General features: G+C 37.3%; 1 pseudogene; it reads left to right on the top strand.

Moving 5' to 3' along the window:
• Positions 1-10231: 10231 nt before the first annotated feature.
• On the top strand, positions 10232-10904 carry LOC143584082 (21 kDa protein pseudogene; annotated as a pseudogene).
• Positions 10905-12761: the final 1857 nt, after the last annotated feature.

The following is a 12761-nucleotide window of genomic DNA, read 5'->3' as shown; positions in this document are numbered from 1 at the left end:
ACAACTGCCACAGACTGGTTCTCTGTCTCTGCCCGCTCCAACTTACACGAACTGTCGAATCCTGTAATACCTTTAGAACAAACAACACTCTCCATATTAAGAAGGTGATCTTTTGGAGAAACTTTAACCGCTAAAATATTGGTTCTCTTAACCCACTGTCTGGTAACTCTTGCTAAAGCTTTGAATGACTGACTGCTAGTGCTCCCACTGCCACGAAAACCCTTGTCTGTTTTTTCTGAACCTCTTCTAGCACGTTCAATAGGAATCTGACCTGTGGCTTTGGGTTTACTTCCTGCAAAACAAACCTTCTTCTGCCCAATAGACTTTGTGAACCAGACTTTGGTCTTCTTCTAAACTGGGTTGATCAATCCCTCAGATGATAAACTGACTATATACAATGAACCCCTCTTTCTTCCTCGACCGATGACAAGATTTCCCTTCATAACTTTCTGCCCGTTGCCAAATTTAACCTCATGTCCCTGCTCATCCAACTGCCCGACATAAATCAACTTTTTCTTTAAGCTTGGAATCACTCTGACATCCTTCAAGGTACATGAACCAGCTGAAGCAACTAAATCATGTCACCTATGCCCGTAACATCAAGAACATCATTGTTCGCCAGTCTTAGACTTACCAAAATCACCTTCCTTCAAATTCTGCAATGTTTCATTGTTGTGGGTAGCATGAAATGAAGCACCAGAATCCATAACCCAGGAATTAACATTATCTTCAACACTAAGAACTAAAGCCTCATCCTCTAAGTATTCTTCTGCAGTGTTGACTTCTTTCTTATCATTCGGACACTAATTCCTAAAGTGTCATGCCTCATTGCAGTTCCAACATACCACATCCTTCTGAGTCCTAGACTGACTCCTATTTCTGTTCCCAGTCCCACTACCTATGTTATTTTTCCTTCCTCTGCCAACATACATTAAATCACTTGACGATTCACCTAAACTTCTTCGCCTAAAATAAGATCCCGAATCCCATCAAAAGTGGATTCACTGGTAGAACTAGTAATCGCTGTAACAGTCCCGGACCAACTATCAGGCAAGAACAATAACAGTACTAGAGCCTGAACCTCATCCTCGAATTTGATACTAACTGACCCAAGACAAAATCAAGTTTAATTTGTTGATATGTACTGTAACTGAACTTCCTTCTTTCATCTTCGTGTTCACAAGTTCACGAATCAATAAAACTTTATCAGCTGCCGAAGGCTTTTCATACATATTAGACAAAACATTCATTATCCCACGCGCCGTGGTTTCCTTCAAGATGATGAACGCAACATCACTCGATAACGACAATCTAATAACTGTCTTGGCTTTCTTATCCAAAGTTTCCCACTCATTTGGTTTTATCTTCTCCAGTCTTTCACAGTTTCGCCCAATACCATATCCAAATCCTTCTGAACCAGCAAATCCTCCATTTGCATTTTCCACCAACCAAAGTCTTTTCCATCAAACTTCTCAATATGAAGTTCCCATTCTCAGCCATTAACTCAAACTAAGAATTCCCAACTTTGGATCTCGGTAACACAATCAGAAAAATAATCCCGGACAAACAAAGTAACCCTCGTTAATAACCACAAAACCACTCCGCTACACTGCCTGGCAAATGCCAAAACTCGATAATCAAACCCAAAGCCAAAACCTAAACTAAAACCCGATGCAAAACCGATAACCAAACCTTAACCAAGAAACTGAAAAGGCGAACAGAGAAAGAATGCACCTTATCGATTTCTTCTTGATTTAAATAGAAAATTGCAACTGTTGTAATTTTGTTCTTGGATCCAAATTGAATAATTAATATAGACGGATTATCCTCTTTCCTACTTGGCGGCTGTGTGGTTACATAATGCCACAAAAATTATTTTTGTGATTTGTTTTGACTTTTAATCACCAATCCCCGACGGTAGTTATCTCCACAAGCAAACAATTGTAATTCTTTTTTCACCTAAGACAAGAGAACATTAACAATTGTTTTCGGTTTGTTTTTGCTGACTAACTAAATTTGATCAAACAATTTGGATGTTAATGGCCGGCTGCCAAAAAAACGTAACCTTGGTTCAATCCAAACAATTTCTCTCGCACTGTGTTTCTCCTGTGTAAACGTAACCTCGGCTCTTGATACCACTTGTTAGGGATTCGAGTATTGCAACACACAAACAAACACATATAATCTGCAAGAGAAAAATATAAACGAAGATGAACATACGAGATTTACATGGTTCGGTCGGTTGACCTACGGGCTGCAACCAGGATACTTTTATTATTGTTTTCTGCCTCACTTGTGATAAGGAATTATAAGTACAAGAATAAATATATATAGATACAAGTTAGGGTTTTCCATTTGTTCACCAAGAAAACTAATATGGACATTAATTAAAACAAAGCGGGTCAACCCATTTAATCTCTAATTTTCTGATCCATTCTCTTGAACCGGACCCAAAACAATCGAGGCTTCACATTAAACCCAACAAATATATACTTACTTGAATTGTGATAACTCAAAAATAATCCATTTGATAATTTCGTTTTCATATGAACCAGATGTAAGTTAAACGTATGAAAATAAAATAAAAAATATGTGGATCGACTATAAAAATTGATGTAATGAATGTTTACAAATATGTGTGAATAGTCTACTTTGTATCATTGCAATGAACATTTACATATTCATAACGTCTATGTAAACACTCGAAGATTTACCTGTAATAAAGTTTCATTTTTTTTTCAAAACGGTTGTCCAAGTGATTAGCGGGTGAAATCAAATGTGTGTGTGTGTTTGTGGGGGGGGTGGGGGTGGGGGTGGGGGGGGGGCTGGGCTAGAGCTGTTAAGAGATACTTACAATATATTTTTGCAAACGATTTAATCCTATGTACGCATTATCATACAAAAAATACAACTTCGGATATTTTTATCATCATTTATTTTTGAGATATTGGATTTTAATAATCCAAACTTTGCTCTGTTGGCCGATGCTAAGCCGAACTTTAAAAATATACCACAACAGTCCAAAGTTTCAAGCTATTGGCCAACAACGAGCTTTTTACTAACGAGGTTAGATTCCATTAATTTTGGATGAGATGGATGTTGACGTGGTTGATGACATGTAAAAGTATAATTGTTGAATCCTACATGGCTACTTACATGTTCTTATCTCTCTCTCCCTCTCACACATATACATATATCTATGCGTTTGGTATATATACTACACACACCCCACCTCCCTCCCTGTAAGGCCCCGTTACCGGTAGCCCTACTTTAGCGTCGGATTTACTCATAAACACAGTTCTTACAAATCAGAGTAATTAAAACTTTCGCGGAACATTAAAAACTTTCATAAAACATTACAGCAATCCAAAATTTGCCTTAATTAAACATTCTTGTCTTTCAAAATAAACGTCAATTAACATTAAAACATCTTGAGTCTTCAGATGCCAGTCTCCTATTCGCCCACCATGTGCCCGCTCAAGCTAGCTGTCTCATTCTACTCACCTGCGTGCATACTAAAAGTCAGCTACGCTGAGTGAGTTCTAGTTAATCGGACGCCATACAATACATACACATACATATATATCCGAAGATACATATCCATACTTAATCCGTTACCCTACTACCATACATACATACATATCTACAATCACTAACCTCAGTCTACCGAGAGTACGTTCATAGTCCGCCGTCTATACCTGTACTCAAGATCGTAAACACGTAAAAGGTCTGCAGTCCTTACCTATGTTCACCAGTTATGGTACGTGCAAGGTCCGCAGTCCTTCCCTGTACCATCCTATATTGACAACACGTACAAGGTCCTCAGTCCTTCCCTATGTTGCAACCTAAACCATAGCACGTACGAAGTCCGCAGTCCTCCCCTATGCTACCACAACACAAATACAACACGTATAAGGTCCACAGTCCTTTCCTGTGCTGATGCCTATCTACATTACGTATAAGGTCCGCAGTCCTTATCTACGTTGGCGTCTATCTCCTATAACACGTATAAGGCTCACCGTCCCTATCTACGTTTACATCTATCATCTACATCACGTATAAGGCCCGCAGTCCTTAACTACGCCATCACCTGCCAAGTCTATGTCTAACAGAAGTTAGAGGGATTCGCCATCCTAACTTACTATGTCGAACGTAGGACTCACATACCATTAGTGTACTTGTACACATATACTTCACATATACAATAATTACATTATAGCATAAGAACACTCTAGGCGTTCTTTACATCATTCATTTAACAAACATACCCCTTGTCGATACATGCAATATCCGAAGATCGTTCACGCCCCGACAAGTGTTCATTTGTAATGTTCATACATCTTCGATATATAATATTCGTACCTTTATTTTTAACCTGACAGTACGCGCAATATCCGAAGATCGTTCGCGTACCGACAAGCAATCATTCATATCCATCACATATATCACATATGGCATACACTTATCACTTAGGATAAATGTATTAACAACACATCGGGTATGCACACAGCCCCGAAAAAATAACAGGGAATGGGGCTAGAAACTCACCTGAATGCGGTTCCTTTCTCCGTTTATCGTGGTTCCTCTCTTTGGCTGTGCTCTGCTAACTGTATATAGATTACACGTTGATATACTCGTCCTATCGTATCAGATTATTTCAACTTAGTGCTAAGTTAAACTCGGGTGAAGTTAACCTCAGGTGAAGTTAAGCTCAGGTGAAGTTAACCTCAGGCGAAGTTAACCTTAGGTGAAGTTATCAACAGGTGAAGTTAACCTTAGGTGAAGTTAACCTTAGGCGAAGTTAACCTTAGGCGAAGTTAACCTTAGGTGAAGTTATCAACAGGTGAAGTTAACCTTAAGTGAAGTTAACCTTAGGCGAAGTTAACCTTAGTTAACCTTAGGCGAAGTTAACCTTAGGTGAACTTAGTCAGCTGGCGAACTTGACAACCTGCGAAGTTATCATCAGGCGAACTTAGCTGCAGCGAAGTTGTCTAGCTGCAGCTACTGTTCGCTCTTAATCCCCATAATCATCTTCGTTTCTTAACCAAATAACTCGATTTAGGTATCAACGGAATCGTCTAAGCAGCGCCTACAAACCCTAACCATTCAATCGTTCAAAACATCGAGTTTATAGAGTGCGATTTATGTATATACATATGGGTTTTTCATAGTAACGATTAACCTATCAATCTGTAATCAATTTCAGTAAGTTTAGCCTCGTTGGATTCGTTTTTTTTTACCAGACTAAAACAGATCTATGATTTCTAGACTAAATCCGAACATAAACGAACAAGTTCTCGATATAAACGTACCGTAAACGAGTCGAACTACGAACACGAGCTGGTCTTTGATGTTACTTTGGTCTGTCACGACGATCTAGCACCAACAAGCTCGGGTTCTCGTCACCGGATCTTGGTTCGGGTTGTGTGTGTGTTTTGGGTGTGTGTAGGGATTATGGAAAGATGGAATGGGAAGTTAGGGTTTTAGGATGGTTTAAGGGGCATTTATGTCTCTTAAAGCCCATGGACCTAAGGCCCATCCCACCATCTTAATCCATGTAATTAACCAAGTCCATGATTCTTTCAATATTTAATATTAATTAAATATTAACACTCGTTTTTAAATCATGGACTTCTTTTATTTATTAATATAAAATTCGGGATGTTACACTCCCTCTCTCTCTCTCTCTCTCTCTCTCTCTCTCTCTCTCTCTATACATAGACACCTCCAGCAGCCACCGTACCGCCGATGAGAACCACCACAGCCATCTACGGCCACCAACGAAGACCACCGCCACCGCAACCAACCTCCTCCACCAGCACTATCCATCACAACCTGTTACCACCACACCAAAGACCGGAACCTGAAACCTGCTCCACGACTCGTGCGACCCACACTTCACACATGCACGCGAAAGCTAGGCTGGAGGGAGGAGATCGGCGGTGATTGACGGTGGCAGACTTGTAGCAAGCGGTGATGCTTGAGTGTTGGCGGTGGATTTGCAAATGTGTGTATGGAGAGAGAGAGAGAGAGAGAGAGAGAGAGGTAAGATATAATAATAATAATTTTAACAACTCAGCAGCCATGTCATCATCCACATCAAACATTTTGCCACGTAAACAGCCATGTCATTAAAAAACAAACAAAATGTAACCTCATTAGTGAAAAGCTCATTATCAGCCAATAGTTTGAAACTTGGGACTATTGTGGTATATTTTTAAAGTTCGGCTTATCATCGGCCAACGGAGCAAAGTTTGGCTTAATAAAATCCAATATTCCTTTATTTTTTGGTAGTCGTCTCGTAACTCAAACTTAAATATTATAGCATAATAATGCACAGCTTTAATTTTGTTATTTCACATTTTTGTATACGAGAAGAACCCTATTATCTAATAAGGATAAAATACTTCCCACAATGGTATCCATTTTATATGGCTTTATGAAGTTGCTATAGTATTTTGTCCTCATCCTACTTAACTACTTGAGAAAAAAAAACGACTACATAATAGATGGGGTAATGTCGATATGTCGACTAGCGCTCACATGCATAGGATGAGCTTTTTTTGTAAGTCTTTTCGACTAAAGTTATGAAAGTTTATTGATTTTGAAATGTCCACTAGGCTCGATGAGGGCCCAATCTCAACATTATTCGCATAGCGGATACGGCGTGTTTGGAGAAAACTATTGAATGATAAAACGGCAAGGATGATAATGATTGGTTACTCTTTAAAACAAACTAGATAGCGTCTGTGCGTGAGGCTAGATTTGTATCTTACTACAAAACCGGCGCTAAACAAAAAGAATCTGTACACCCAAAATTGTATCATCACATATATAGTTAATGATTAGAACGTCACGAATTTGATCAGTATTTGTTAAGTTCTATGTACAAAACCCAAAAAATAAAAGAGTACGTAAACTCCAAGAATAGTAGTGACACTCGTATAGCTTATAATACCGAAAAATAACATATTTAAAGCAATGTTTTTTCTATCAGTATAACAAGTGCAAGGCGGTGACGAGTTATAATCTAAAATTCTAAAAGCATGTTTAAAATATAGCAATAATAAACAATATTTTGATGTGGCACCACCACAGCTTACCATGTGAGCCGATCAAATATGAAAGGAACAGCACGGGCTCTGGTGCGCTAAATCGATAAACGAATTTGGCACCAAAATATAATAAAAAAAACTACAACACAATTAATCGTATCAACTGAAACCAATAAAAAATGGTATCGTTGTAAAATGAACGTATATGATTGCACTTCTAAGAAAAAGTACATGTATATGAAATTTAATCCATTGATGTCAAAAATTAGACGGGTTTGGCTTTAAGTAAAATTTAAAACGAGACGTATAATAAAAATAAACACAACGATATATCCGGTCCATACAAAAACAATATACTTTACAGGTTACAATAGAAAAAATAATTGTAAAATTAGTTATAAATATTAATGTATTAAAAGCATGGAAATTGAAAAAAAATGATTGTTAATAATCCAAACTATTAACTAATAACAATTCCAGTCTAACATGTCATGAGCCCTGTTAATTTTGGATGATGTGGCTTGTGAGGTGTTGATTACGTGGCAATGACTTGACGATTATGTACTACAACATGATTACTGGTAGGTAAAACGTTTTCATCGAAATTAACCTTTTTGTAAAGTTATATAGTGGGTGACTAATGACTAGCCAATTAGAAATTAGAATTAACAATATATAGGGCCAGATCGATAGGCAGATACTACTATTGGATCTGAGTATTTGCGACTAAATATCAGTCGGAAGTTAGCAACCAAGGTGACGAAACAGTCATTCTTAGTCGCTAAAGCAGGCTGCCGAAATATTACTTAAAGATGCATAAGATCTGATGACATATAAACAAACTGTTTGGTTGCAGAGAATTCTGAAGTTTGTTATCTTTAGCACATCACATTGTAGGAAACATTTTCTAGACCCCTCTTAACTTGATAAATATCTCGCAAATGAAAATTCATTATTTCGGCCTAATAATAACACCAAATAAAAAAAAAAGGTGGGCCTATGGTTTAATTTAGGATGGCAAAAGGTTGCAAATTGCAAGTTGATAAGAACAACTTGGAAGATATTTGGCCAAAGGACTTGACACATGCATGCACGCATTATCCATCGATAAAGGCAAGAGCCAACTAATTACTTCTCATGACCTTTTTTAAGGATTAATCTCATACATAGTATTTACTTTCGAGCCGGGTCCAAGGCTTGATGCAAAGCTACTATCCAGCCGGGGGTCTCACCGGAAGCAGCTTCTCTATTCCTACGGGGTAGAGGTAAGGCTATATACATCTTACCCTTCTCAGACCCTACCATAGCTTTGCTATTGATGGGATATACTGATGATGATGATGATGATGATGATGATGATGATGTTGATGATTATAGTAATTTTCTTTCGCTCTCTCATAAAACTTGATGGATCTGGCAATGAGATCTTCAAGCTTCAAGTCTTTGAAATCTACGTTTCTCTTGATGAACTGAGAACTCACATACCACTCTTTTAGTATGATATCAATATCCTCATAACCATGAGGGTATTCCATAATAATGTCATTTACTAGAAACACTAACCGGTTAACAATATCATCCAAAAATATTTACCACTCTTATACTTGAAATGAAACAACTTTAATCTAAATACTAAATTCTTGAATGTTTATAAAAACTTATGCAATATTCCCCTAGATTTTGATTTTAAGCTAGTTTTTAATAAAAACGTAGAGACGGGTGGTTGTGAGCTAAACAAACAATCATAAACAATAAAGATAGACAATATATAGTAGATTGAAAGCTATGATTAAAATTAAACCGAACATAAATTACATAATTTTCTTTCCACCCCGGATGAGCTCCCCCAAGGCTGGCGGTGGCCCACGCACCGACCAAACCGTACAAATGAGGCCCTAACACACTATTTATAGTCTCTTGAGCCTTGTTTTTCAAGCAAGTTACTCTTGCCGAGCAAACATTAAGTGTCACTGTTGTCTCAGTTACATGTCTAGTGTTGCTAGGATCCATGAAGCATCACAAATGTTGGGGTGACACTTCAAGTGTCGCAAGTACCTCCGGCGACACTACTAGTGTGGCAGTAAGTGTCGTTTAATAGTATGAAATTACGACCAAATCATTTAATTGATGATATCATTCTCAAATTTCAGACCCAACAAACCATTTTTCAGTCATCATCGTGACACGCCATCTTGTGCGGACGTATTTTCAAAATACTTTTCAGGTAATTAGGAGTAAAATATTTATCAAGAATAGAATGCTGAAGGGACAGAAGATTTCTTAGGCATTAGTACCAGTATCATACCGGTACCATAACAAACTGATTTGATACCTTCCAAAACTTAATCTCCGTATTGCCAGCCGGGGGAAACCACTAGTTTATATGAATTAACAAGATATATATAAAATATATTTTTTTTTCTCTTTAAATTGGGATACATTTTGCGACGGATTACTGGGAGGGAAATAAAGACGTAACATCTCAAAAGTTCCCTAGGTAATGCTTTTAATTAGTTTAGTAGTGGTAATGAAAAATTCACGGGTAGCTAGAAAGACACTATATTCTCGAAAATCAACATTTTTCATAATTCTAAAATAATTTCACGGGGATTGCAAATTGTAAAAGTAGGAAATACTAGTTAACTTGCCTCCAATTTACTAGATAATAAAAGATATTGCACTTTAATTTGCTGAATTGGCAACATAAATATCTACATATAGTTACATAGTATCAGCTCTTGTGTGTCTCTTTGTGTACGTGTGTGTGGGCGAGTGTGAGGACCCTACTAGTTCACTTACCTCCAATTTGATAATTATCTCACACATAAGCTGGCTTAAAATATTGAATTATTTATGTCGATCAGATCGAAAATCCAACTTGCAGAATATCATCCAACATATATAACAGTATAAGATGGCTAAAGATTCCATAATTGCACGTTGTGAAGGGCCACTTGCAACCTATTTTGTCACATGTACAACATTATCTTAGCCCAATATTAATTAAAGCTTGCGATCTTTTCATTAGTTATTAATCATAGTCTTTATTAAAGATATCAACATTAAATTTTCCTATAAATGTGGGATGAACTTGCTACACTTTCATAACCAACCTCATTTGCTTCAAACTTCTTTACACACACACAATATGGAAAGTTCACACATCCTCATAAACAATACTTATCTTATTCACTTCCTCCATCAGTTTCATCTCAGCCCTTGAGCAAACAAATGTTGAATTCATAAGAACATCATGTGGTTTGACCACTTATCCAACACTATGCTTTAACTCCCTCTCAACACGAGCGGGTGCAATCCAAACAAGCCCTAAGCTATTAGCCCAGACAACTCTATCCGTGAGCCTTGACACAACCCTCTCGACCTCTTCATCAATGATTAAATTGTCCAAAGTGCACGGCATGGCTCCTTGAGAGGTTGCAGCCATGAAAGACTGCCTTGAGTTGTTGAGTGACTCCATTTACGAGTTGAGAAGATCACTTGACGAGATGACTCATCCAGGTTCCAAAGAACCAGGGCTAGTGATGAGCGACATACAAACGTGGGTCAGTTCTGCAATGACGGATGAAGACACGTGCTCTGAAGGGTTTAAGAGTGACCCCAAAATGAAAAATTTCATAAGAGGAAAGATTGTGAATGTTGCACACTTAACCAGCAATGCTTTGGCTTTGATCAACAGTTATGCTTCTTTAAGCAGGTTGGTGGTTCAAGGAGATTAAAGATACGCTCCTTAGATGTACTATTTATAAAGTGCGTGTATGTATTTTTGTTTCTTTGTATCAATGTGATTCTCATCACCAATTGCTTTTATCACAACTTAACTAAATTAATGCATGTGGCGTTTGTGGATTTACGCATTAAAGATGCTCTAAATGAATTAAATCCATAAGATAATTGTATACCTTCTAATTGTATCTATAATTTACTTGACAACAAGTTCAAATCCATCCATACATGTATCTTAATCAAATTCAAAATCACTAACAATATAAAGGAGTGTCACATACGGTTAATACTGATCACTTGTATCTATCGGCTAGTATCGAGAGGGAAAAAAGATTCTAAAATACAAGTTTGTCTCTGGGGGGGGGGGGGAAGTTTTGCCCAATAATTACTTACGGATCACCGATGGAAAATGCATCAGTACTTGGTCGCTGACGTTGAAGCTAAGGTTTTGAAATTGGATGCCCAATCAGAATTTTCCAAACATTTGTTTGTGTGTGTCAATCACAGTCGGAAAATCCGTTGATAATTTAGTCGCTAATGTTTTTATCAAAGTTTGGATTAGGATTTGCATTTGCATTTAGACTTTAGAGTTCTCGGTGTGGGGTCCATCACCGATGGGAATCCATCGCTGAAAAGTATCTATAAGTAGCCTACCACCTTCGTGGGAACCGTCGAGTGTTTTCATGAATTCAAGCCTAAAAGTGGCAATCTCCTTTTATTTCAAATATGCCAAATTGATGTTTGGGCGTGGTTTGTAGGAAGAGCCAATATCATTGGTTAGCGCTTACCCCGCTGTTCGTGAGTTAATTTAAGGGTGGAAAAGAAATGAAATTGACGGAAAGAAAAATATTATTGTATTCCGGAGTTTTTTTTAATAAAGGAAAATTAAGGAAATTAGAGAAAATTGTGTTCTTTAATTTCATTAGATGAAGGAAAAGAAAACAAATGGAAGAAAAAGAAAGCGAATTAAAGAGCAAGTTGGAAGGAAATATTTTCTTTACAATTTGGAAAGAAGTAGGAAGAAAAGAAAGGAAAAATAAAATAGGAAAGAAATGAAAACAAATTTTTTTCTTTCTTTTTTTCTCTCTTGTCAACTAAACTCGAGAACATAGCGTTAAAATTTTTCATACATTTCTCGACGTGTGTCCATTGTAGGCGACAAACTTGTCAATAATCTGTCGATAATTCGTCCCTGGAAGTATCTATAAGTAGCCTCACCGCCCTCGGTGGAAACTGTCAAGTAAAACAATTCAAGCCTAAAAATAGCAATCTCTCTAATTCCAATATGTCAAATGGTTGTTTGGCGTGGTTTATAAGAAGATCGAGTCAATATTGTTGTTATCGTGTTTGTTAGAATTCATGATCTTGGAATTTAAAATCTCATCGGTGTGTATTATATATGTGTTGGCGCATGTAGTGAGGGGTAGGTTTCCCAAGTGTGTGTATTCTCTCGCATGCACGCTTGTAAAGATACTTCATTTGTAACTATTTCACTTTCATGGTGTGTCTTTAATGTAGTTTTTTTGGTTTTGTTTTTAAATGAAACGATTGAAACACAAAAGACTTAAAAAGAAAGGTGGATTTAGAAGGATTGTAAGCAAACAATTTGGAACTAACTAATTAGACATTTGAATAAGCGCATTGTATCGAAAAAGTGAAAGTGATTGTAGTTGCTAGCATTAATTCGATTGCAATGAAAATGAAAGTGAAAATGATTACCAAATATTAATCTTAAATATACAACGTACCAAAACTGAAGTTTTAAACGAAAAAGTAGAATGTTGTTGCAAACGCCAATGAGCTTTAGCTCAACTGGCATTGGATGAGAAGTGGAGATTTGAGTTGAAGACTGCAAAGGTATTAAGTTCGTATCCGATCCGAACTAGGTTTTAGCGCCGTAGACCTTCGAATGGTTTTCCTCAGGAGATTGTGAGCTTGAGCTATGTCTGCGATCGCAGGTGT

The sequence above is a fragment of the Bidens hawaiensis genome, unplaced genomic scaffold, assembly GCF_021521415.1.
Source record: "Bidens hawaiensis isolate Kalapana, Puna unplaced genomic scaffold, B.hawaiensis_p1.1 tig00032805_1, whole genome shotgun sequence".
Classification (NCBI taxonomy): Eukaryota; Viridiplantae; Streptophyta; class Magnoliopsida; order Asterales; family Asteraceae; genus Bidens; species Bidens hawaiensis.
The sequence above is the reverse complement of the archived record's forward strand: the minus strand, read 5'-3'. Positions and strand labels throughout refer to the sequence as shown.